The sequence below is a fragment of the Triticum urartu genome, chromosome 2 (genome assembly GCF_003073215.2).
Source record: "Triticum urartu cultivar G1812 chromosome 2, Tu2.1, whole genome shotgun sequence".
Classification (NCBI taxonomy): domain Eukaryota; kingdom Viridiplantae; phylum Streptophyta; class Magnoliopsida; order Poales; family Poaceae; genus Triticum; species Triticum urartu.
In genome coordinates, this window is record NC_053023.1 from 178,535,169 (window position 1) to 178,561,608 (window position 26,440).

General features: G+C 45.2%; 1 pseudogene; it reads right to left on the reverse strand.

Moving 5' to 3' along the window:
* Nucleotides 1-854: 854 nt before the first annotated feature.
* On the reverse strand, nt 855-24,698 carry LOC125535612 (annotated as a pseudogene).
* Nucleotides 24,699-26,440: the final 1,742 nt, after the last annotated feature.

Below are 26,440 nucleotides of genomic sequence, written 5' to 3' on the forward strand. Positions count from 1 at the left end.
CACATGACACCGCTAGAGGAAAGACAACATACATCTCCTCAAAATATCAAACGAATACCAAATTCACATGACTACTTATAGCAAGACTTCTCCCATGTCCTCAGGAACAAACATAACTACTCACAAATCATATTCATGTTCATAATCAGAGGGGTATTAATATGCATAATGGATCTGAACATATGATCTTCCACCGAATAAACCAACTAGCATCAACTACAAGGAGTAATCAACACTACTAGTAACCCACAGGTACCAATCTGAGGCTTTGAGACAAAGATTGGATACAAGAGATGAACTAGGGTTTGAGATGAGACGGTGCTGGTGAAGATGTTGATGGAGATTGACCCCCTCCCGATGAGAGGATCGTTGGTGATGACGATGGTGATGATTTCCCCCTCCCGGCAGAGCCGTCTCCAGGAATTCGGGGCCCCAGTGCGAAAAGAAAAATGGGGCCCTAAATTTTAAAAAATATACAATTACGCAAGCATAATCACCTAATTATGTAATTAAAATTTATATTATTTCATACACTGCTTAGAATATTCTGAAGTATCAATGCGAAATACTAAAACCAATAAACTGACCTCATTCTCTATTGAAAAGTGTCATCTGTCTTGTGTTCCTTGAAATGAAATCTTCAATTACATCTTCATAATTAATCTACTCCAAGACATCATTTTCAAGTGCTATTGTCGCCAAACCATTGAGTCTTTCTTGTGTTATAGTTGAATGCAAATATGATTTCAACAACTTGAGTTTAGAGAAGCTCCTTTCCGCAGTTGCAACAGTTACAGGAATGGTTAACAAAATCCTATACGCAATAATAGCATTAGGATAGAAGGGACGCTTCATCAGAATCTCAAGAATTTCAACGGGCCCATAGATTTCTTAACTAAATCCTGGATGAAAATTAACTCGTAAAACAATTCAGCTCCATCAATGTCTTTGTGTTCTCCACTCTTAAGTGCATCCTCAAGATTAACACAAGCAGCCAACAAACTCTTATCATCCATAGATCGCAGCCTATCTGAAGTAAATAAGAAACCAAAAGTTTTTTCATACCCCTGATATTGCTCAAACCTCCTGGTAAGTGAAACTATAGCTTGATCGACCACTTGCAGAAAATAATTGACCCTAAATGACTCCGCTGCAGATTGTGAACCAATAGATGCATCATCTGCACCCTCATCGAATTGTCTTCTTCTTTTGATTTTCCGCTTGGTGCGGAACTCTGGATGAATATCCATCTCAAGTGCAATTTCTTTTGCATCTTCCAATGCTTTTGAAAATCTAGTTTCTCTATACTTCTTGAAAAAGGAAAGCAGGCCCTGTATAGACTCAATTGCAATATCAATAAGCATGTCCTTTGATTGTAGCTGCTTGCTGACCAAATTAACAGCGGATAATATATCATACCAAATAATTATTGACACTAAAAATTCAAAACCGCCAAGTTCATTTTCTGCCAATGATTGTGCTTCACTACTTGTCAATGGATCCTTATCAGTTTCAGCCACTTGTAGTAAAGCCTCCCTTATTTCTGGCATTTGAATCCGTATAGCCTTAACACTCTCAACATGACTCTCCCAACGAGTAGAAGACAATGACTTGACAGTCAACTTCTTTAAGTTATCTTTGAGAATTTGCCATCATTTAGTCGAATTAGCAAATATTGTATAGATGCGTTGTATAATTCCAAAGAAGTCTATTGCTTTACGGCAAGACTTCGCCATATCACATAGTGCCAGATTTAGACTATGACAGCCACAAGCTGAATAAAATACCCTTGGATATTTGTCTAGAAATTTCTTTTGTACCCCTTTATTGTTTCCTTTCATATTTGACCCATTATAATAACCCTGTCCTCTCACATTGTCCACATCAAGGCTAAGATTATTCAACTCCTCTTCTAGAACATTAAACAAACCTTGCCCAGTGGTATCATTCACCTCCAAAAAGCCTAAGAAAGATTCTTCGATGTAAACAGAAGCACAAGATGTATCTACATACCTAATTATCAAAGACATTTGTTCTTAGTGGCTTGCATCAGGAGTACAATCAAGAATAACTGAGAAATATTTTGCTTCCTTTACCTTTTCAATGATTCTTGACCTGATGGCAGTAGCAAGCATATTTATTAACTCATTCTGTATAGAAGGGCCAAGGTAGTGATCACAAAATTTTTCATTGGTGATGCGTGTTGGGGAACATAGTAATTTCAAAAAAATTCCTACGCACACACAGGATCATGGTGATGCATAGCAACGAGAGGGGAGAGTGTGTCCACGTACCCTCGTAGACCGAAAGTGGAAGCGTTAGCACAACGCGGTTGATGTAGTCATACGTCTTCACGATCCGACCGATCCAAGTACCAAACGCACGGCACCTCCGAGTACAACACACGTTCAGCTCGATGACGTCCCACGAATTCCGATCCAGCAGAGCTTCACGGGAGAGTTCCGTCAGCACGACGGCGTGATGATAGTGATGATGATGCTACTGACTCAGGGCTTCGCCTAAGCACTGATACGATATGACCAAGGTGGATTATGGTGGAGGGGGAACCGCAAACGGCTGGGAGAGATCAACGGATCAACTTGTGTGTTCTAGGATGTCCCCTGCCCCCGTATATAAAGGAGCAAGGGGGGAGGTCGTCTGGCCCTCCTAGAGCGCGCCAGGAGGAGGAGCCCTCCTCCTAGTAGGAGTAGGAGAAGGAAGGAGAGGGAGGAAAGGGGGCCGGCCCCCTAGTCCAATTCGGTTTGGGCTAGGGGGGTCTCGCGCCCTGCCTCCTCTCTTCCACCACTTGGCCCATGAGGCCCAATACTTCTTCCCCGTATTCCCGTAACTCCCCGGTACTCCGAAAAATACCCAAATCACTCGGAACCTTTCCGATGTCCGAATATAGTCGTCCAATATATCGATCTTTACGTCTCAAACATTTCGAGTCTCCTCGTCATGTCTCAAACATTACGGGTTCGAGAACTATGTAGACATGACCGAGACACGTCTCCGGTCAATAACCAATAGCGAAACCTGGATGTTCATATTGGCTCCTACATATTCTACGAAGATCTTTATCAGTCAAACCACATAACAACATACGTTGTTCCCTTTGTCATCAGTATGTTACTTGCCCAAGATTCGATCGTCGGTATCTCAATACCTAGTTCAATCTCGTTACCGGCAAGTCTCTTTACTTGTTCCGTAATGTACTATCCCGCAACTAACTCATTAGTTGCATTGCTTGCAAGGCTTATAGTGGTGTGCATTACCGAGAGGGCCCAGAGATACCTCTCCGACAATCGGAGTGACAAATCCTAATCTCGATCTATGCCAACTCAACAAGTACCATCGGAGACACCTGTAGAGCACCTTTATAATCACTCAGTTACGTTGTGATGCTTGGTAGCACACAAAGTGTTCCTCCGGTAATCAGGAGTTGCATAATCTCATAGTCATAGGAACATGTATAAGTCATGAAGAAAGCAATAGCAGTAAACTAAAACGATCAAGTGCTAACCTAACGGAATGGGTCAAGTCAATCACATCATTCTCTAATGATGTGATCCCGTTAATCAAATGACAACTCATGTCTATGGCTAGGAAACTTAACAATCTTTGACTCAACGAGCTAGTCAAGTAGAGGCATACTAGTGACACTCTGTTTGTCTATGTATTCACACATGTACTAAGTTTCCGATTAGTACAATTCTAGCATGAATAATAAACATTTATCATGATATAAGGAAATATATAATAACTTTATTATTGCCTCTAGGGCATATTTCCTTCAGTCTCCCACTTGCACTAGAGTCAATAATCTAGTTCACATCTTTATGTGATTAGTTCACATCTCCATGTGACTAATACCCAAAGGGTTTACTAGAGTCAATAATATAGTTCACATCACTATGTGATTAATACCCAAAGAGTGATCATGCTTTTCTTGTGAGAGAAGTTTAGTCTATGGGTCTGCAACATTCAGATCCGTATGTATTTCAAAAATTTCTATGTCTACAATGCTTTGCACGGAGCTACTCTAGCTAATTGCTCCCACTTTCAATATGTATCTAGATCAAGACTTAGAGTCATCTAGATCGATGTAAAAATCTTGCATCGACGTAACTCTTTACAATGAACTCTTTTATCACCTCCATAACCGAGAAATATTTCCTTAGTCCTCTAAGGATAATTTTGACCGCTGTCTAGTGATCTAATCCTAGATCACTATTGTACTCCCTTACCAGAAAAATGCTAAGGTATACAATAGGACTGGTAAACAGCATAGCATACTTTATAGAACCTATGACTGAGGCATAGGGAATGATTTTTCATTCTCTTTCTATTTTCTGTTGTGGTCGGGTTTTGAGTCTTTACTCAATTTCACACCTTACAACTCGGGCAAGAACTCCTTCTTTGACTGATCCATTTTGAACTCCTTCAAAATCTTATCATCGAAAGAACTTATCAAGTGTCTTGATCTATCTCTATAGATCTTGATGCTCAATGTGCAAGCAGCTTCATTGAGGTCTTTCTTTGAAAAACTCTTTTCAAACACTCCTTTATGCTTTCCAGAAAATTCTACATTATTTCCGATCAACAATATGCCATTCACATATACTTATCAGAAATGTTGTAGTGCTCCCACTCACTTTCTTGTAAATACAGGCTTCACCGCAAGTCTGTATAAACCCATATGCTTTGATCACTTTATCAAAGCATATATTCCAACTCCGAGATGCTTGCACCAGTCCATAGATGGATCGCTCGAGCTTGCTCACTTTGTTAGCACCTTTAGGATCTACAAAACCTTCTGGTTGCATCATATACAACTCTTCTTTAAGAAATCCATTAAGGAATACAATTTTGACATCCATTTGCTAGATTTCATAAAATGTGGCAACTGCTAACATGATTCGGACAGATTTTAAGCATCAATACGAGTGAGAAAATCTCATCGTAGTCAACACCTTGAACTTGTCGAAAACATTTTTGCGACAATTTGAGCTTTGTAGATGGTAACACTACTATCAACGTCCGTCTTCCTCTTGAAGATCCATTGATTCTTAATGACTCACCGATCATCGGGCAAGTCAATCAAAGTCCGTACTTTGTTCTCATACATGGATCCCATCTCAGATTTCATGGCCTCAAGCCATTTCGCGGAATCTGGGCTCATCATTGCTTCCTCATAGTTCGTAGGTTCGTCATGGTCAAGTAACATGACATCCAGAATAGGATTAACATACCACTCTGGTGCGGATCTCACTCTGGTTGACCTACGAGGTTCGGTAGTAACTTGATCTGAAGTTACATGATCATCATCATTAGCTTCCTCACTAATTGGTGTAGGAGTCACAGGAACAGATTTCTGTGATGAAATACTTTCCAATAAGGGAGCAAGTATAATTACCTCATCAAGTTCTACTTTCCTCCCACTCACTTCTTTCAAGAGAAACTCCTTCTCTAGAAAGGATCCATTCTTAGCAACGAATGTCTTGCCTTCGGATCTGTGATAGAAGGTGTACCCAACTGTCTCCTTTGGGTATCCTATGAAGACACATTTCTCCGATTTGGGTTTGAGCTTATCAGGATGAAACTTTTTCACATAAGCATCGCAACCCCAAACTTTAAGAAACCACAACTTTGGTTTCTTGCCAAACCACAGTTCATATGGCGTCGTCTCAATGGATTTAGATGGTGCCCTATTTAACGTGAATGCAGTTGTCTCTAATGCATAACCCCAAAACGATAGTGGTAAATCGGTAAGAGACATCATAGATTGCACCATATCTAATAAAGTACAGTTACGATGTTCGGACACACCATTACACTGTGGTGTTCCAGGTGGCATGAGTTGCGAAACTATTCCGCATTGTTTCAAATGAAGACCAAACTCGTAACTCAAATATTCTCCTCCACAATCAGATCGTAGAAACTTTATTTTCTTGTTACGATGATTTTCCACTTCACTCTGAAATTATTTGAACTTTTCAAATGTTTCACATTTATGTTTCATCAAGAAGATATACCCATATCTTACTCAAATCATCTGTGAAGGTCAGAAAATAATGATACCTGCCGCGAGCCTCAACACTCATCGGACTGCATACATCAGTATGTATTATTTCCAACAAGTCTGTTGCTCACTCCATTGTTCCGGAGAATGGAGTCTTAGTCATCTTGCCCATGAGGCATGGTTCGCAAGCATCAACTAATTCATAATCAAGTAATTCCAAAAGCCCATCAGCATGGATTTTCTTCATGTGCTTTACACCAATATGACCTAAACGACAGTGCCACAAATAAGTTGCACTATCATTATTAACTTTGCATTTTTGGCTTCAATATTATGAATATGTGTATCACTATGATCGAGATTCAATAAATCATTCACCTTGGGTGTATGACCATTGATGGTTTTATTCATGTAAATAGAACAACAATTATTCTGACTTTAAATGAATAACCGTATTGCAATAAACATGATCAAATCATATTCATGCTTAACGCAAACACCAAATAACATTTATTTAGGTTCAACACTAATCCCGAAAGTATAGGGAGTGTGCGATGATGATCATATCAATCTTGGAACCACTTCCAACACACATCGTCACTTCACCCTTAACTAGTCTCTATTCATTCTGCAACTCCCGTTTCGAGTTACTAATCTCAGCAACTGAACTAGTATCAAATACCAAGGGGTTGCTATAAACACTAGTAAAGTACACATCAATAACATGTATATCAAATATACCTTTGTTCACTTTGCCATCATTCTTATCCGCCAAATACTTGGGGCAGTTCTGCTTCCAGTGACCAGTCCCTTTGCAGTAGAAGCACTTAGTCTCAGGCTTAGGTCTACACTTGGGCTTCTTCACTTGAGCAACAACTTGCTTGCCGTTCTTATTGAAGTTCCCCTTCTTCCCTTTGCCCTTTTCTTGAAACTAGTGGTCTTGTCAACCATCAACACTTGATGCTTTTCTTGATTTCTACCTTCATTGATTTCAGCATCACGAAGAGCTTGGGAATCGTTTCCGTTATCCCTTGCATATTATAGTTCATCATGAAGTTCCAGTAACTTGGTGATAGTGACTAGAGAACTCTATCAATCACTATCTTATCTGGAAGATTAACTCCCACTTGATTCAAGTGATTATAGTACTCAGACATTCTGAGCACATGCTCACTAGCTGAGCTATTCTCCTCCATCTTGTAGGCAAAGTGCTTGTAAAAGGTCTCATATCTTTCGACATGGGCATGAGTCTGAAATACTAATTTCAACTCTTGGAACATCTCATATGCTCCGTGGCATTCAAAACATCTTTGAATCCCCGATTCTAAGCCGTAAAGCATGGTGCACTAAACTATCAAGTAGTCATCATATCAAGCTCGCCAAACGTTCATAACGTCTGCATCTGCTCCTGCAATCGGTGTGTCACCTAGCGGCGCATCAAGGACATAATTCTTCTGTGAAGCAATGAGGATAATCCTCAGATCACGGATCCAATCCGCATCATTGCTACTAACATCTTTCAACTTAGTTTTTCTCTAGGAGCATATCAAAACAAACGGGAGCTACATCGCGAGCTATTGATCTACAACATATTTATGCAAATACTATCAGGACTAAGTTCATGATAAATTAAAGTTCAATTAATCATATTACTTAAGAACTCCCACTTAGATAGACATCCCTCTAGTCATCTAAATGATCACGTGATCCAAATCAACTAAACCATGTCCGATCATCACGTGAGATGGAGTAGTTTTCAATGGTGAACATCACTACGTTGATCATATCTACTATATGATTCACGCTCGACCTTTCGGTCTCCAGTGTTCCGAGGCCATATCTGCATATGCTAGGCTCATAAAGTTTAACCCGAGTATTCGCGTGTGCAAATCGGGCTTGCACCCGTTGTATGTGAACATAGAACTTATCACACCCGATCATCACGTGGTGTCTCGGCACGGCGAACTGTCGCAACGGTGCATACTCAGGGAGAACACTTATACCTTGAAATTTAGTGAGAGATCATCATACAATGCTACCGCCGAACTAAGCAAAATAAGATGCATAAAGGATAAACATCACATGCAATCAAAATATGTGACATGATATGGCCATGATCATCTTGCGCCTTTGATATCCATCTCCAAAGTACTGTCATGGTCTCTATCGTCATTGGCATGACACCATGATCTCCATCATCTTGATCTCTATCAATGTGTCGTCACATGGTCGTCTCGCCAACTATTGCTTTTGCAACTATTGCTATCGCACAGTGATAAAGTAAAGCAATTACATGGCACTTGCATCTTATGCAATAAAGAGACAACCATAAGGCTTCTGCCAGTTGCCGATAACTTTAACAAAACATGATCATATCATACAACAATTTATATCTCATCACGTCTTGAACATATCACATCACAACATGCCCTGCAAAAACAAGTTAGACGTCCTCTAGTTTGTTGTTGCAAGTTTTACGTGGCTGCTACAGGCTGAGCAAGAACCGTTCTTACCTACGCATCAAAACCACAACGATAGTTTGTCAAGTTAGTGTTGTTTTAACCTTCTCAAGGACCGGGCGCAGCCACACTCAATTCCACTAAAGTTGGAGAAGCTGACACCCGCCAGCCACCTGTGTGCAAAGCACGTCGGTAGAACCAGTCTCACGTAAGCGTACGCGTAATGTCAGTCCGGGCCGCTTCATCCAACAATATCGCTGAACCAAAGTGTGACATGCTAGTAAGCAGTATGACTTGTATCGTCTACAACTCACTTGTGTTCTACTCATGCATATAACATCTACGCATAAAACCTGGCTCGGATGCCACTATTGGGGAACGTTGTAATTTCAAAAAAATTCCTACGCACACACAGGATCATGGTGATGCATAGCAACGAGAGGGGAGAGTGTGTCCACATACCCTCGTAGACCGAAAGCGGAAGCGTTAGCACAACGCGGTTGATGTAGTCGTACGTCTTCACGATCCGACCAATCCAAGTATCGAACGCACGGCACCTCCGAGTTCAGCACACGTTCAACTTGATGACATCCCACGAACTCCGATCTAGCAGAGCTTCACGAGAGAGTTCCGTCAGCACGACGGCGTGATGATGGTGATGATGATCCTACCGACGCAGGGCTTCGCCTAAGCACTGCTACGATATGATCGAGGTGGATTATGGTGGAGGGGGCACCGCACACAGCTGGGAGAGATCAACAGATCAACTTGTGTGTTCTAGGGTGCCCCTACCCCCGTATATAAAGGAGCAAGGAGGGAGGCCGTCCGGCCCTCCTAGGGCGCGCCAGGACGAGGAGTCCTCCTCCTAGTAGGAGTAGGACTCCTACTAGGAGGAGGAAAGGAAGGGGGAAGGGGAGAAGGAAGGAGAGGGAGGAAAGGAGGAAAGGGGGCCGCCTGCTAGTCCAATTTGGTTTGGGCTAGGGGGGCCGCGCGCCTTGCCTCCTCTCTTCCACCACTTGGCCCATGAGGCCCAATACTTCTTCCTCGTATTCCCGTAACTCCCCAGTACTTTGAAAAAAACCTGAATCACTCGGAACCTTTCCGATGTCCGAATATAGTGGTCCAATATAACAATATATACGTCTCGAACATTTCAAGACTCCTCGTCATGTCCCTGATCTCATCCGGGACTCTGAACTACCTTTGGTACATCAAATCACATAAACTCATAATACCGATCGTCACCGAACTTTAAGCGTGCAGACCCTACGGGTTCGAGAACTATGTATACATGACCGAGACACGTGTCTGGTAAATAACCAATAGCGGTACCTGGATGTTCATATTTGCTCCTACATATTCTACGAAGATCTTTATCGGTCAAACCGCATGACAACATACGTTGTTCCCTTTGTCATCGGTATGTTACTTGCCTGAGATTCGATCCTCGGTATCTCAATACTGTGACGTCCGGATAATTAAGCTACAGTAACTTTCTACTAATGATGCCATGTCACCTCGATTACTGTTGCTAATCTCGCGTTAGTTCAGAACCGATCCAAATTCAACTTTAAATTAAAGTCAACCGATAAAGTTTTCAAACATTAAAACTAAAATATTCTAGAGGTGGAAAATAATCCATAATAAATATTGGAGGAGAAACCACATTTTTATAATGTGTTTGCGTGTTCCAAAATTAATAAAACATTGATTTAAATGTTTAGTTAAATGCCTTTTTATTATTTTGAAATACTAAACTATTTTATTTAGTAGTCAAACTTGTTATTGCAGAGGCTTATATTACAACACTAATTTAGGTGCCAATTGTGTATTTTACAAAACAAAAATGAATTGAACAATAAAATAAAATAGAGAAGAAAATAAGTAAAACAGGAAGCAAAAACTATAATAAAAATAAAGGCCACCCCCTCTCACTCATGGGCCTCAGCCCACCAGGCCACCACCTAGGCCGGCCCCACAGCCCAGCTCGCTCCCCCCCCCCGCCCCCCCCCGCCCCCCTCCCCCCCCCCCACGTCGCTCGATCCCCACCCTCTCCCTCCAGCGCCGCCAGGGGAGAGCCCCACGCACGAACCCCCACTCTCTCTCGTCTCTCTCCCAGCTACGCTCGCCCTCGACGCCATTGTCGAACCGCCCCACCTCACACCGGCGCTCCACCGCCACACCAGCGCTGCCCCGTCCTCACCTCCTCCCGACTGGCGCCCAGCGCTCGGCGCCCCCACCCCATCGCCGCCGCCACCGGATCGCCCACCACCTCGCCGCACCGCCTCCAGGCCGGATTGCCCCGTCCTCGACCTCCTCCTCGACGGATCTGCGTTGTTGACCCGTCGTCCGACCCCGACTCCTCCCCGAGCATGCCTCGCTCAACTACAGGGCTTTGTGAGCCCCCTCCCCTTCTTCTCTCTGCCTCCCTCACCCGCTCGCTAATTCGCCGTGGCCGCGCCGTGCTCGCGGACACTGCCGCCCGCGCCTCGCTACTCGTAGTGGCCGCCAGCTCCCGCGCCATGCGCCCCTCCCCTGTGCTCCACTACTTCCCGCCGACCTCCCTTCACTGCCCTGCACCACCACAATCGCGTCGCGCGCACGCCGCGGCTCGCCGTCGCACCATCACTTGTGTGCCTCGCGTGCACGCGCTCGCCGCCTGCCCCGCTCTGCCGCTTCTGCAGTCGTCGGCGCCCGCCGCTCCCTCCAGCTGCGGCCGCCCTACCAACACGCGCCCGGGTCCGGCGACCCGGTGCCCCCAGCCCCGCTCGAGCGTCCCCGTCGTTGCTTCCACGCCCGTAACACCGGGTGCCCGTAAGCCCCCCCAAGGCCTATGACAGGGGGCCCCACCCCAGAACGAATTAAAAAAAAGAAAGGAAAAAAATGAATGTAAAATAAATAAATAATAAATAATTAAATTAATTAATTAATCCTACTTAATTAAACTAATTAAACCTGATTAGATTAACCTAACCATTAACTAAACAGCCAATGACATGTGGGCCCCAACCGAAGTTGACCCAGTCAACTGCACAATTGACTGCTGACGTCAGCATGATGTCATGCTGACGTCAGCATTTACTATTATGGATAATGTTGATTTAAATAATTAAATAAATCCTAAAAACGATTTCAATCTTTTAAAATTAATATAAAATGAACCGTAGCTCGGATGGGAAAACTTTGTACATGAAAGTTGCTCAGAACGACGAGACGAATCCGGATACACAGCCCGTTCGTCCGCCACGCATCCCTAACATAGCGAACACGCAACTTTCCCCCTCCGGCTCCTTTGTTCGAAAACGCGAAACACCGGGGATATTTTCCTGTATGTTTCCCCCCTTCACCGGTATCACCTCATACCACGTTAGGGCACCCCTACCACCGCTACTTGCCATGTCATGCATCGCCATGCATTTGTTTGTATTATATTTATTGTTTCTTCCCCCTCTTCTCTCGCTAGACACCGAGACTGACGCCGCTGCTACCCAGTATGACTGCGGAGTTGACGCCCCCTCTCTCTTGCCAGAGCAACCAGGCAAGCCCCCCTTTTTGATCACCAGATATCGCCTACTCTTCTCTCTACTGCTTGCATTAGAGTAGTGTAGCATGTTACTGCTTTCCGTTAATCCTATTCTGATGCATAGCCTGTCATTGTTGCTACAACTGTTGATACCTTACCTGCAATCCTAAATGCTTAGTATAGGATGCTAGTGTTCCATCAGTGGCCCTACACTCTTGTCCGTCTGCCATGCTATACTACTGGGCCGTGATCACTTTTGGGAGGTGATCACGGGACTTATACTGTTACATTACTTATGATATTGTTCGGAGATGGGGGCTGAAGGGGCAGGTGGCTCCATCCCGGTAGAGGTGGGCCTGGGTTCCCGACGGCCCCCGACTGTTACTTTGTGGCGGAGCGACAGGGCAGGTTGAGACCACCTAGGAGAGAGGTGGGCCTGGCCCTAGTCGGTGTTCGTGGATACTTAACACGTTTAACGAGATCTTGGTATTTGATCTGAGTCTGGCTACTGGCCTATACACACTAACCATCTACGCGGGGACAGTTATGGGCACTCGACGTCGTGGTATCAGCCGAAGCCTTCGTGACGTCAGCGACTGAGTGGCGCGCGCCGGATTGGACCGTAAGCCTGCTCTTGTATTAAGGGGGCTAGTTCTGCTTCCGGCCGCGTACACAACGTGCAGGTGTGCAATGGGCGATGGGCCCAGACCCCTGCGCCATAGGATTTAGACCGGCGTGCTGACCTCTCTATTGTGCCTAGGTAGGGCTGCGACGTGTTGATCTTCCGAGGCCGGGCATGACCCAGGAAAGTGTGTCCGGCCAAATGGGATCGAGCGTGTTGGGATATGTGGTGCACCCCTGCAGGGAAGTTAATCTATTCGAATAGCCGTGATCTTCGGTAACAGGAGGACTTGGAGTTGTACCTTGACCTTATGACAACTAGAACCGGATACTTAATACCCTTCCAAGTGCCAGATACAACCGGTGATCGCTCTCTCACAGGGCGACAAGGGGAGGATCATCGGTTAGGATTATGCTATACGATGCTACTTGGAGGTCTTCAGTCTACTCTCTTCTACATGCTGCAAGACGGAGGCTGCCAGAAGCATAGTCTTCGAAAGGACTAGCTATCCCCCCTTATCCCGGCTTTCTGCAGTTCAGTCCACATATAATAGCCTTATTCCAGTTGATACCAATGCATACATATGTAGTGTAGCTCCTTGCTTGCGAGTACTTTGGATGAGTACTCACGGTTGCTTTCTCCCTCTTTTCCTCCTATCCCTTCTACCTGGTTGTCGCAACCAGATGTTGGAGCCCAGGAGCCAGACGCCACCTTCGACGACGACTACTACTACTTGAGAGGTGCCTACTACTACGTGCAGCCCGCTGACGGTGACCAGGAGTAGTTTAGGAGGATCCCAGGCAGGAGGCCTGCGCCTCTTTCGATCTGTATCCCAGTTTGTGCTAGCCTTCTTAAGGCAAACTTGTTTTAACTTATGTCTGTACTCAGATATTGTTGCTTCCGCTGACTCGTCTATGATCGAGCTCTTGTATTCGAGCCCTCGAGGCCCCTGGCTTGTAATATGATGCTTGTATGACTTATTTTATTTGTAGAGTTGTGTGGTGATATCTTCCCGTGAGTCCCTGATCTTGATCGTACACGTTTGCGTGTATGATTAGTGTACGATTAAATCAGGAGCGTCACAAGTTGGTATCAGAGCCGACTGCCTGTAGGAATCCCCCTTCCACACTCCTTGGCCGAAGTTGAGTCTAGACATTACAAAAACTTTTACTAACATGGCTCTGTGCCTTACGGGCCCACATCGCCATCTGGGTGGTATTAGGCTCTTTTACTCCTCGATCCTTACTCTGGGACTCTGAACTCTCTCCTATTCGGGTTTAATGAATTTACTAAAAATCTAACTTAGGTTCTCGAAAATACTTTCTCCCGGAGAGCCCCTTCAGTCCAGATGATCGCCGGCTGCACTAGAAGATTTCGAAGATACTCTTCGATATTCTGTCGAGACCTTGTGCGTGTTGCTTTTGCAATTCCCTTCTATCGATAAACCTCTATGGATAACCACGTACACGTGCCATTCATATAATCATTCCTCATTGATCTTGTTATTACAAGATGCCCCAAAATTCTCTCTATTGTTCTGAGAATACTTTGTGCCTACTGCCTTGCATTTCTTTGCCACATGAATACCACTATGGGTAATTTCTAGCACTCACCGGATATTTGCTCATCCCCAGTTGGTTCATGTATTTCACAAAAGTCTTCAAAATACTATTTGAACTTCCGAAAATCCTGAGTAGCCTATTACTCTTGAAGTTCTTACTTGCTTGCATTATGGTTAATCCCATAAGTCTATAATTTTATTGGCATCCCTTGTCATTATCATTTTGAGTCCGTTGATTCAAAATGTTGTGAATGCTCGCCATCCTTAATCAGATCCAATGATTCATCCTTCCGGCTCACACGTCATTTTAAACATGAGCTAGTTATCAACCAATCAAATTGTCGTCGATTGTACCCCTAAGTCTATTCGACTGATCCATTCTTAATGAGAGCGTTGGCTTTTGATCCCTTGATTTGGAAATGCTAATTGGATGCCCTTTCATTCCATCTTCCTCAGATAGAGTACCGATACTCGCATCAGCTCCATTGTAGACCATAGGACCCCTTGTTGGATTATTATCCGGCAATGTCCTTCCTATTCAATAAACTTGTGAGCCTCTCCATGGGTATGTGATACCTTTGGTAAATTGTATCCTCTGTTTTGCTAACCATGCTCTACTTTCGAGCTTGTGATATTTACTCTTGAAACTTGTGGTATATGTTTCTAAGAAACCCCGATGGGTTGAACCTATACAACCTTCTCTAAAACCGTGTGAACTCGAAAGTTTTCACGAGTCATACACTTCTGGTATTTTGCCAGATGAAATTTCAACACTACAACTTCTTCGAAAGTGAGAAGTGAATGAAAGGTTATGCATTGGAGAAGTGGGAGTCGACCTTGAACTTTGTGTTCATGCCCATGGACACGATGTAGATCTTATCGTTAAAGCTTCTCTTAGATTAAATTATTCCTTTGGTATAAGTTCATCTTATATCTGGGATCTGACCTTTTTCAATCGTGGTTCCGACCATGTTCTCCTTTAAATACCGTTTCGTGTGCAAGTTTAAGCGCTTGTCTTCTGTAGAGCAATACCCCAGTCCAACCTCTACTTTGATCTGTCATCAAGTATTACCCCCTCTGGTATCTCGAGATTATCACGGAACTGCATAACTTCTTATGAGTTCTTCTTCAAGTATTATTTGACTTCCGCTGCATCATCATTTGACTTGATGTCATCGCCAACCGACTACATCTTCATGAAATCTCTCGACAAATGTGTCGTGGTCATCATCAACATCCCGAGCTCTTCCAAGATATATATCGAATTCTTGATGAGAAATACCATCCTCGCCCCTCAATGGTTTGTGTTATCACCGACCACTTTATTGCCTTCCGTTCAACACAAACTTATTCGTGTTTTGTGTTATACCTTGAGATCCTTGCTATCCAGCATTTGTTCTTCTTTACCTTGGAATATTACCACCTTTTATGTCAAGAATGTCGTGGTAATTTTACCACCTCTTGAGAATTCTTGATATAGTAATATCTCTCGCCTTTTGCGTTCATTTCTTGGTCTCCGTGTTAATTCTAACCGGAATACCGACAAATGGTCTGTGATGTGTAAATTCTAAACTTCTAGCAACCCTATTGCTTTGAAGTTATTGGTCTACAGTTCCATTCTAAGTCTATTGCTTATTGAATCATCATTCGAACATTGATCGTGCTACCTAGTCCAGATTCCTGGGTGCACCCTTCTATCATTGTTCAGTTGTGTATGTTTCCCTCGAGCATACATCATTATATCATTTGATCCGACAAATGATATTTCCTTGTTCACATAATTGTGGAAATCAATCCTTTGGAAATCTCGATGATTTGTTGCTGAGCCTATCAGCCACCTCATCCTCTCCTTGGTTTAATGATGAACTCCTGTTGCGGAACTCGCTTCCATAGTTCAATTCCCGAGAATCTTAAAATGTCATCTTGACAATTTGTGTTGCACTTTCTTCTCAGGTATCCTGAAATCTGAGTTATCCTAACACCATTCAGATCTGAATCTCAGTCAGATATGATGGTTGGAACATATTTCCAAGAGTTATAACATTGGTCTTTATGTGACCCAGTAAGGTGATGTCGTGCCTAGCACACCTGCCCCGAGGCCCTATTGTTATAATTTCCTTTTTGGCAAGGTTAGTCATTCTTCCATGAGGAAATCGTAAGACTTATTCTATAAGTTGTTCCTGATGGATCCATTGTGTTTCCAAAGTCTGATCTTCACCTGATGACCATGTCAATGCTATCTCGTAGCATGTCTATGAGACTCCAATTCTCAACAAGAACATTTGAAGCCCAATGCTAAATGTTTCCTGCTCAGTTATCCAAACACCGCTGTATGTGTAATGTCATGAAATTTCTCTCCCCTTACTTAAAGGGTTTTCTGCTTTCTATCATGTCATGGATATCATGCTCTGCTTGTCCTTGGGAAAGATATACCCCTGGAATATGTGTTTAAACACATTTTCATTTCCATTGTTCTGCTTAAACCTGATAATCATATTTTCCTTTCCATTGTTTGGTTTAACCTTTCTTGTGATCTATATGATCTAAGCAGTAATATTCTCCTGCTTTTGTAAACACCTCGGTGTACAATTCTGTCAGAAAGACCCTGTTACTTTTGTTGATGACATTCCGGTAACCACCGATGGACGAGAACTCTGCCTACTGGTCCGCCTCGTTCAACGAGCAGGAAAATGGTTCTCTTCGTCCCTCGCCCTTGGTACCGACATTGTTGCCGACATAACTGATAGGCTACCCTCTGACATGTCTTGCTATCATGACCGTGCAAGATGTCAACGCCCTTCCTACTTTTAACCACATGGTGGGCCCATAACCCACAGTTCCACAGGATCGAAACCTGACACTCCTGTACACCCCTGCTCCCAAAGTTATTCCTCCCGCGTGGCCTCGTATGTAATTCACGAGCCACCTTCCGATGAGATCATCAATACTGGTATTAGACACAACACTTAACTCCATTACTCTGAACCCCTTCACGCCCTGTTTCAGGCATCGAACGATTGCCTATGCACTTGAAACTTCTACTTTGCACCTTCTTACTTTGCTCTCGATAATTTCTTAAGTTTCAATTCGAGAGTTACTTTTCGCCACGTTCCCTAAGGATTATCTACCGGATAAGCAACCATGCAGAGTTCCATTCTTATGGTATACCCCCTTATTCTTTCGTAAGTACAATGGAGTTTCCAAAGAGAGGATGCCAACTTCATCATGAGAACCTGAAGCAGAGGAATGAAGACATCAAGGTTATGGATCGGCCTCTTCGAGAAGAGCAACCAAGACCGAGAACACTCGCTAGAAATTCGTAACCAGAACCTTCTCCCTTACTCCCCTCTTAAATCTCGGGACGAGATTTCTTGTAGTGGAGGCGAATTGTGACGCCCGGATAATTAAGCTACAGTAACTTTCTACTAATGATGCCACGTCACCTCGATTACTGTTGCTAATCTCGCGTTAGTTCAGAACCGATCCAAATTCAACTTTAAATTAAAGTCAACCGATAAAGTTTTCAAACATTAAAACTAAAATGTTCTAGAGGTGGAAAATAATCCATAATAAATATTGGAGGAGAAACCACATTTTTATAATGTGTTTGCGTGTTCCAAAATTAATAAAACATTGATTTAAATGTTTAGTTAAATGCCTTTTTATTATTTTGAAATACTAAACTATTTTATTTAGTAGTCAAACTTGTTATTGCAGAGGCTTATATTACAACACTAATTTAGGTGCCAATTGTGTATTTTACAAAACAAAAATGAATTGAACAATAAATAAAATAGAGAAGAAAATAAGTAAAATAGGAAGCAAAAACTAAAATAAAAATAAAGGCCACCCCCTCTCACTCATGGGCCTCAGCCCACCAGGCCACCACCTAGGTCGGCCCCACAGCCCAGCTCGCTCCCCCCTTAACCCCCACTACCACGAACCCTAACCCAAGTGCGCCCCACTCCCCCCCCCACGTCGCTCGATCCCCACCCTCTCCCTCCAGCGCCGCCAGGGGAGAGCCCCACGCACGAACCCCCACTCTCTCTTGTCTCTCTCCCAGCTACGCTCGCCCTCGACGCCATTGTCGAACCGCCCCACCTCACACCGGCGCTCCACCGCCACACCAGCGCCGCCCTGTCCTCACCTCCTCCCGACTGGCGCCCAGCGCTCGGTGCCCCCACCCCATCGCCGCCGCCACCGGATCGCCCACCACCTCGTCGCACCGCCTCCAGGCCGGATCACCCCGTCCTCGACCTCCTCCTCGATGGATCTGCGTCGTCGACCCATCGTCCGACCCCGACTCCTCCCCGAGCATGCCTCGCTCAACTATAGGGCTTTGTGAGCCCCCTCCCCTTCTTCTCTCTGCCTCCCTCACCCGCTCGCTAATTCGCCGTGGCCGCGCCGTGCTCGCGGACACTGCCGCCCGCGCCTCGCTGCTCGTAGTGGCCACCAGCTCCCGCGTCATGCGCCCCTCCCCTGTGCTCCACTACTTCCCACCGACCCCCCTTCACTGCCCTGCACCACCACAATCGCGTCGCGCGCACGCCGCGGCTCGCCGTCGCACCATCACTTGTGCGCCTCGCGTGCACGCGCTCGCCGCCTGCCCCGCTCTGCCGCTTCTGCAGTCGTCGGCGCCCGCCGCTCCCTCCAGCTGCGGCCGCCCTGCCAACACGCGCTCGGGTCCGGCGACCCGGTGCCCCCAGCCCCGCTCAAGCGTCCCCGCCGTTGCTTCCACGCCCATAACACCAGGTGCCCGTAAGGCCCCCAAGGCCTATGACAGGGGGCCCCACCCCAGAACGAATTAAAAAAAGAAAGGAAAAAAATGAATGTAAAAAAATAAATAATTAATAATTAAATTAATGAATGAATGAATGAATTAATTAATTAAGTTAATTAATCCTACTTAATTAAACTAATTAAACCTGATTAGATTAACGTAACCATTAACTAAACAGCCAATGACATGTGGGCCCCAACCGCAGTTGACCCAGTCAACTGCACAATTGACTGCTGACGTCAGCATGATGCCATGCTGACGTCATCATTTACTATTCTGGATAATGTTGATTTAAATAATTAAATAAATCCTAAAAACGATTTCAATCTTTTAAAATTAATATAAAATGAACCGTAGCTCGGATGGGAAAACTTTGTACATGAAAGTTGCTCAGAACGACGAGACGAATCCGGATACGCAGCCCGTTCGTCCGCCACGCATCCCTAACATAGCGAACACGCAACTTTCCCCCTCCGGCTCCTTTGTTCGAAAACGCGAAACACCGGGGATATTTTCCTGTATGTTTCCCCCCTTCACCGGTATCACCTCATACCACGTTAGGGCACCCCTACCACCGCTACTTGCCATGTCATGCATCGCCATGCATTTGTTTACATTATATTTATTGTTTCTTCCCCCTCTTCTCTTGCTAGACACCGAGACCGACGCCGCTGCTACCCAGTATGACTGCAGAGTTGACGACCCCTCTCTCTTGCCAGAGCAACCAGGCAAGCCCCCTTTCTGATCACCAGATATCGCCTACTCTTCTCTCTACTGCTTGCATTAGAGTAGTGTAGCATGTTACTGCTTTCCGTTAATCCTATTCTGATGCATAGCCTGTCATTGTTGCTACAACTGTTGATACCTTACCTGCAATCCTAAATGCTTAGTATAGGATGCTAGTGTTCCATCAGTGGCCCTACACTCTTGTCCGTCTGCCATGCTATACTACTGGGTCGTGATCACTTTCGGGAGGTGATCACGGGACTTATACTGTTACATTACTTATGATACTGTTCGGAGATGGGGGCTGAAGGGGCAGGTGGCTCCATCCCAGTAGAGGTGGGCCTGGGTTCCCGACGGCCCCCGACTGTTACTTTGTGGCGGAGCGACAGGGCAGGTTGAGACCACCTAGGAGAGAGGTGGGCCTGGCCCTGGTCGGTGTTCGCGAATACTTAACACGTTTAACGAGATCTTGGTATTTGATCTGAGTCTGGCTACTGGCCTATACACACTAACCATCTACGCGGGGACAGTTATGGGCACTCGACGTCGTGGTATCAGCCGAAGCCTTCGTGACGTCAGCGACTGAGTGGCGCGCGCCAGATTGGACCGTAAGCCTGCTCTTGTATTAAGGGGGCTAGTTCTGCTTCCAGCCGCGTACGCAACGTGCAGGTGTGCAATGGGCGATGGGCCCAGACCCCTGCGCCATAGGATTTAGACCGGCGTGCTGACCTCTCTATTGTGCCTAGGTAGGGCTGCGACGTGTTGATCTTCCGAGGCCGGGCATGACCCAGGAAAGTGTGTCCGGCCAAATGGGATCGAGCGTGTTGGGATATGTGGTGCACCCCTGCAGGGAAGTTAATCTATTCGAATAGCCGTGATCTTCGGTAACAGGAGGACTTGGAGTTGTACCTTGACCTTATGACAACTAGAACCGGATACTTAATACCCTTCCAAGTGCCAGATACAACCGGTGATCGCTCTCTCACAGGGCGACAAGGGGAGGATCATCGGTTAGGATTATGCTATACGATGCTACTTGGAGGTCTTCAGTCTACTCTCTTCTACATGCTACAAGACGGAGGCTGCCAGAAGCATAGTCTTCGAAAGGACTAGCTATCCCCCCTTACCCCGGCTTTCTGCAGTTTAGTCCACATATAATAGCCTTATTCCAGTTGATACCAATGCATACATATGTAGTGTAGCTCCTTGCTTGCGAGTACTTTGGATGAGTACTCACGGTTGCTTTCTCCCTCTTTTCCTCCTATCCCTTCTACCTGGTTGTCGCAACCAGATGTTGGAGCCCAGGAGCCAGACGCCACCTTCGACGACGACTACTACTACTCGAGAGGTGCCTACTACTACGTGCAGCCCGCTGACGGCGACCAGGAGTAGTTTAGGAGGATCCCAGGCAGGAGGCCTGCGCCTCTTTCGATCTGTATCCCAGTTTGTGCTAGCCTTCTTAAGGCAAACTTGTTTAACTTATGTCTGTACTCAGATATTGTTGCTTCCGCTGACTCGTCTATGATCGAGCTCTTGTATTCGAGCCCTCGAGGCCCCTGGCTTGTAATATGATGCTTGTATGACTTATTTTATTTGTAGAGTTGTGTGGTGATATCTTCCCGTGAGTCCCTGATCTTGATCGTACACGTTTGCGTGTATGATTAGTGTACGATTAAATCGGGGGCGTCACAAATACCTAGTTCAATCTCGTTACCGACAAGTCTCTTTACTCGTTCCGTAATGCACTATCCCGCAACTAACTCATTAGTTGCATTGCTTGCAAGGCTTATAGTGATGTGCATTACCGAGAGGGCCCAAATATACCTCTCCGACAATGGAGTGACAAATCCTAATATCGATCTATGCCAACTCAACAAGTACCATCGGAGACACCTGTAGAGCACCTTTATAATCACCCAGTTATGTTGTGATGTTTGGTAGCACACAAAGTGTTCCTCCAGTAATCAGGAGTTGCATAATCTCATAGTCATAGGAACATGTATAAGTCATGAAGAAAGCAATAGTAGTAAACTAAAATGATCAAGTGCTAAGCTAACGGAATGGGTCAAGTCAATCACATCATTCTCTAATGATGTGATCCCGTTAATCAAATGACAACTCATGTCTATGGCTAGGAAACTTAACCATCTTTGATTCAACGAGCTAGTCAAGTAGAGGCATACTAGTGACACTCTATTTGTCTATGTATTCACACATGTACTAAGTTTCCGGTTAATACAATTCTAGCATGAATAATAAACATTTATCATGATATAAGGAAATGTATAATAACTTTATTATTGCCTCTAGGGCATATTTCCTTCAATGCGGTCAACATGCTCTTTGATAACTGGGTCAAATTCAGCCAACATTTCAACCAGTCCTAGGAAATTCCCATTGCTCTCTTGGTACAACTTGCTATTGCTGCCACGAAATGCTATATTATGTTCTGCAAGAAATTTTACAATCAAAAAAATCCCGAGCAAAACTTTTCTCCAATGCTCCTTTTCCTTTTCAAGTTCTCGCTGAGCAACTTTATCAATTGTTTGATTCTTCTGCATCCTGAGACGGAAGTCATACCATGCAGTCATATTTGTGATATGATATCTACTTGATTCATTCTCTTTTAGTCTAGCCCCAAGATGAATCCAGTCACTTAAACCCTAATTTGCTAGATGTCCTTGTTGGGGAACGTTGCAGAAAACAAAAAATTTCCTACTCGTTTCACCAAGATCATCTAGGAGTTCATCTAGCAACGAGTCATTGGATGCATCTACATACCTTTGTAGATCGCGCACGGAAGCGTTCAAAAGAACGGTGATGATGTAGTCGAACACGACGTGATCCAAATCACCGATGACCAAGCGCCGAACGGACGGCACCTCCGCGTTCAACACACGTACGGGACGGGAGACGTCTCCTCCTTCTTGATCCAGCAAGGGAAGAGGAGAGGTTGATGAAGATCCAGCAGCACGACGGCGTGGTGGTGGATGCAGGGCGTCACAGTAGCAGGGCTTCGCCTATACTACGAGGGAGAGACGTAACGGGGAGAGAGGGAGGCGCCAAGGCTCAGGTATGAAGTCCCTCCCTCTCCTCAACTATATATAGGGGTGCCATGGGGGGGGGGCGCCGGCCCTAGTAGATGGATCTACTAGGGGGGGCGGCGGCCTAGGGTGGGGGGCTTGCCCCCCAAGCAAGGGGGCGCCCCCTCTAGGGTTTCCCCTCCAACCCTAGCCGCATGGGCCCTTGGGGGGTGGCGCCCCAGCCCACTATGGGCTGGGTTCCCTTCCACTTCAGCCCATGGGGCCCCCCGGGATAGGTGGCCCCACCCGGTGGACCCCCGGGACCCTCCCGGTGGTCCCGGTACAATACCGGTGACCCCGAAACTTGTCCCGATGGCCGAAACAGCACTTCCTATATATAATTCTTTACCTCCGGACTATTCCGGAACTCCTCGTGACGTCCGGGATCTCATCCGGGACTCCGAACAACATTCGGGTTACTGCATATACATATCTTCACAACCCTAGCGTCACCGAACCTTAAGTGTGTAGACCCTACGGGTTCGGGAGACAAGCAGACATGACCGAGACGACTCTCCGGTCAATAACCAACAGCGGGATCTGGATACCCATGTTGGCTCCCACATGCTCCACGATGATCTCATCGGATGAACCACGATGTCGAGGATTCAATCAACCCCGTACGCAATTCCCTTTGTCAATCGATATGTTACTTGCCCGAGATTCGATCGTCGGTATCCCAATACCTCGTTCAATCTCGTTACCGGCAAGTCACTTTACTCGTACCGTAATGCATGATCCCGTGACCAGACACTTGGTCACTTTGAGCTCATTATGATGATGCATTACCGAGTGGGCCCAGTGATACCTCTCCGTCATACGGAGTGACAAATCCCAGTCTTCCATGTCAACCCAACAGACACTTTCGGAGATACCCGTAGTCTACCTTTATAGTCACCCAGTTACGTTGTGACGTTTGGTATACCCAAAGCACTCCTACGGTATCCGGGAGTTACATGATCTCATGGTCTAAGGAAAAGATACTTTGACATTGGAAAACTCTAGCAAATGAACTATACGATCTTGTGCTATGTTTAGGATTGGGTCTTGTCCATCACATCATTCTCCTAATGATGTGATCTCGTTATCAATGACATCCAATGTCCATAGTCAGGAAATCATGACTATCTGTTGATCAATGAGCTAGTCAACTAGAGGCTTACTAGGGACATGTTGGTGTCTGTTATTCACACATGTATTACGATTTCCAGATAACACAATTATAGCATGAATAAAGACAATTATCATGAACAAGGAAATATAATAATAATGCTTTTATTATTGCCTCTAGGGCATATTTCCAACAGTCCTCTCACATGCCCCCTTTTTAATAATTTGCAACAAAAACAAAATGCTTTACCGAGGTCGTTGTTGTACACAAGCCACTCTCTGTCAAACTTTTTTCCATTTGAGAGAATTCTACTAAATGATAATGCAGAAAACCTTCTAGAGAACTTGTCATAAGGACCATACTCAATATTTTCTCTTTTAGGACCCTTTTGCAGCAAGATATCAATCTTTTTCGGATCAAGTCCATCCCAATTTCTAGGATCAAATATATCAGGCTGAACGGAAATATTCATGTCATCCGAAATATTAGGATCATGATCTTCATCTAAAATATTGACATCATTACCTTCATCAATTTCTGTAGCGGCAACCTCAACCTCTTGCGCATTATCAGCAAGACCATGATCACCTTCATGAATTTCTGCAGTGACAACCTCAACCTCTACTGCATTATCATTGTGACCATCATCAATATTACCATATGGAGTATGATTTTCAGAATTATTTTGGGGTACTATCACAACAAATTTATCAAGAGCACCCCTTTAAATTTGAGCATCTTCTTCTAATTTATGTTTCTTCTTACGCTTGAAGGCACCAGAATCATACTTTCTTCCAGAACTAGAATGCATGATTATTTTTGTTTCAATGAAATATATACTCTATCAATTTATTTGAACTGGTGAGCTCACATGAAATATAGGCTTCTGACATCTATAGGTAGTTCAAAAAACTTACAATCAGATAGAACCTTGATTTTGGACTTGGACGGTAGTACAAGCAACTACTGAAATTCTTGAATTTGTGACTACTTCTAAACTTGAACGACTGCACAAAAAATCGTTCCCAAACATATTAACACAACTTTGTAATTTGTATCAAAATTAGAGAAAAGGGGAGAGCGTAAGGAGCAGGGAGGGCACCACACCGGTTGGTCTTCTGTTCCTGTTGGGCGGCACCACGACAGTGTCGGCCGGCCGCCGGCGCGACGGCGTCGAGCGCTAGAAAGTAGTCCTCTTCTTGCCCGTCGCCTCGCTGAACCTGCAAGGTTGCAACGCGATCGGCGATCGCCACGACGCCACTGAGCCGTCGATTCAGTTGGAAGCGATGGGGAGATGGAAAGCCTAGCGACTAGGCAGGGAATAGGAAGCGGAAGTTAAGGAAGCGATGGGGCTATCGTTTCATCTATGATCGATCAATCCATCTCATTTGGGCCTGCAGCTCATCACTGGAGACTTGACCGGACCAGGCCCAAGAAGGCCTAAAACTGAATTTTTTCCAGACTATACATTATGGACCCTAGTTGGGGGCCCAGAATTTTGGGGGCCCTGTGCGAGCGCATAGCTCGCACAGGCCCTTGGACGGCCCTACCTCCCGGAGGGAAGTTTTCCCGGCAAAACAGCTCCGCCGGAGCCCTAGATTGGTTCCGCCAAGGTTCCGCCTCGTGGCGGCGGAGTTTCTTCCTGAAAGCTTGCTTATGATTTTTTTCCTCGACGAAATACTCCATATAGCCAAAGATGGGCATCAGAGGGCTGCCAGGGGGCCCATGAGGTAGGGGCGCGCCCACGGGGGTAGGGCGCGCCCCCCACCCTCGTGGACGGTGGGTGGCCCCCCTCTGGTACTTCTTTCGCCCAATATTTTTTATATATTCTGAAACATGCTCCCGTAAAGTTTCAGGACTTTTGGAGATGTGCAGAATAGGTCTCTAATATTTGCTCCTTTTCCAGCCCAGAATTCCAGCTACCAGCATTCTCCCTCTTCATGTAACCCTTGTAAAATAAGAGAAAATAGTCATAAGTATTGTGACATAATGTGTAATAACAACCCATAATGCAATAAATATCGATATAAAAGCATGATGCAAAATGGACGTATCACTTACACATTATGAAGGTACATTAAAATGTGCAACAGCCTGGGTTTACCCACCCTTCTTGGAAGATGGCCTCTTCTTGGACAATGTGCCATTGAAGCCGGGCTGTGTGAAGTGCTACGTGATTGAAGTAAAGCCTGGATTCAATGAATTTGCCCTGAAGAATGTCCTAGGAGACTTCAATGAGCAAAGGACCTTGGGAGAAACACTGTTACATCACATCCAGTGGCCACGAAAGGAAATGGAGTTCATCGATGAGATTCCTGAAGCCCCGCGAAGAGCAACCACTGTCTCCCCTCAACCGGTGACGCTCTCCTTGCCACATCAGCTCTCGCGGGCTGATGCATCAACCTGTGATCAGCCGGCCCGACTTTGTAGCATACATGCCATGTCATCCTCCGCCCCCAAGCAGCCAGTGGCAAGGCCTACAAACGCCAATGACGCACCACCGGTTCATATGCCGGCCGCTGAAGCAGCGGGGGGAGACCCAGCTGCAGCACA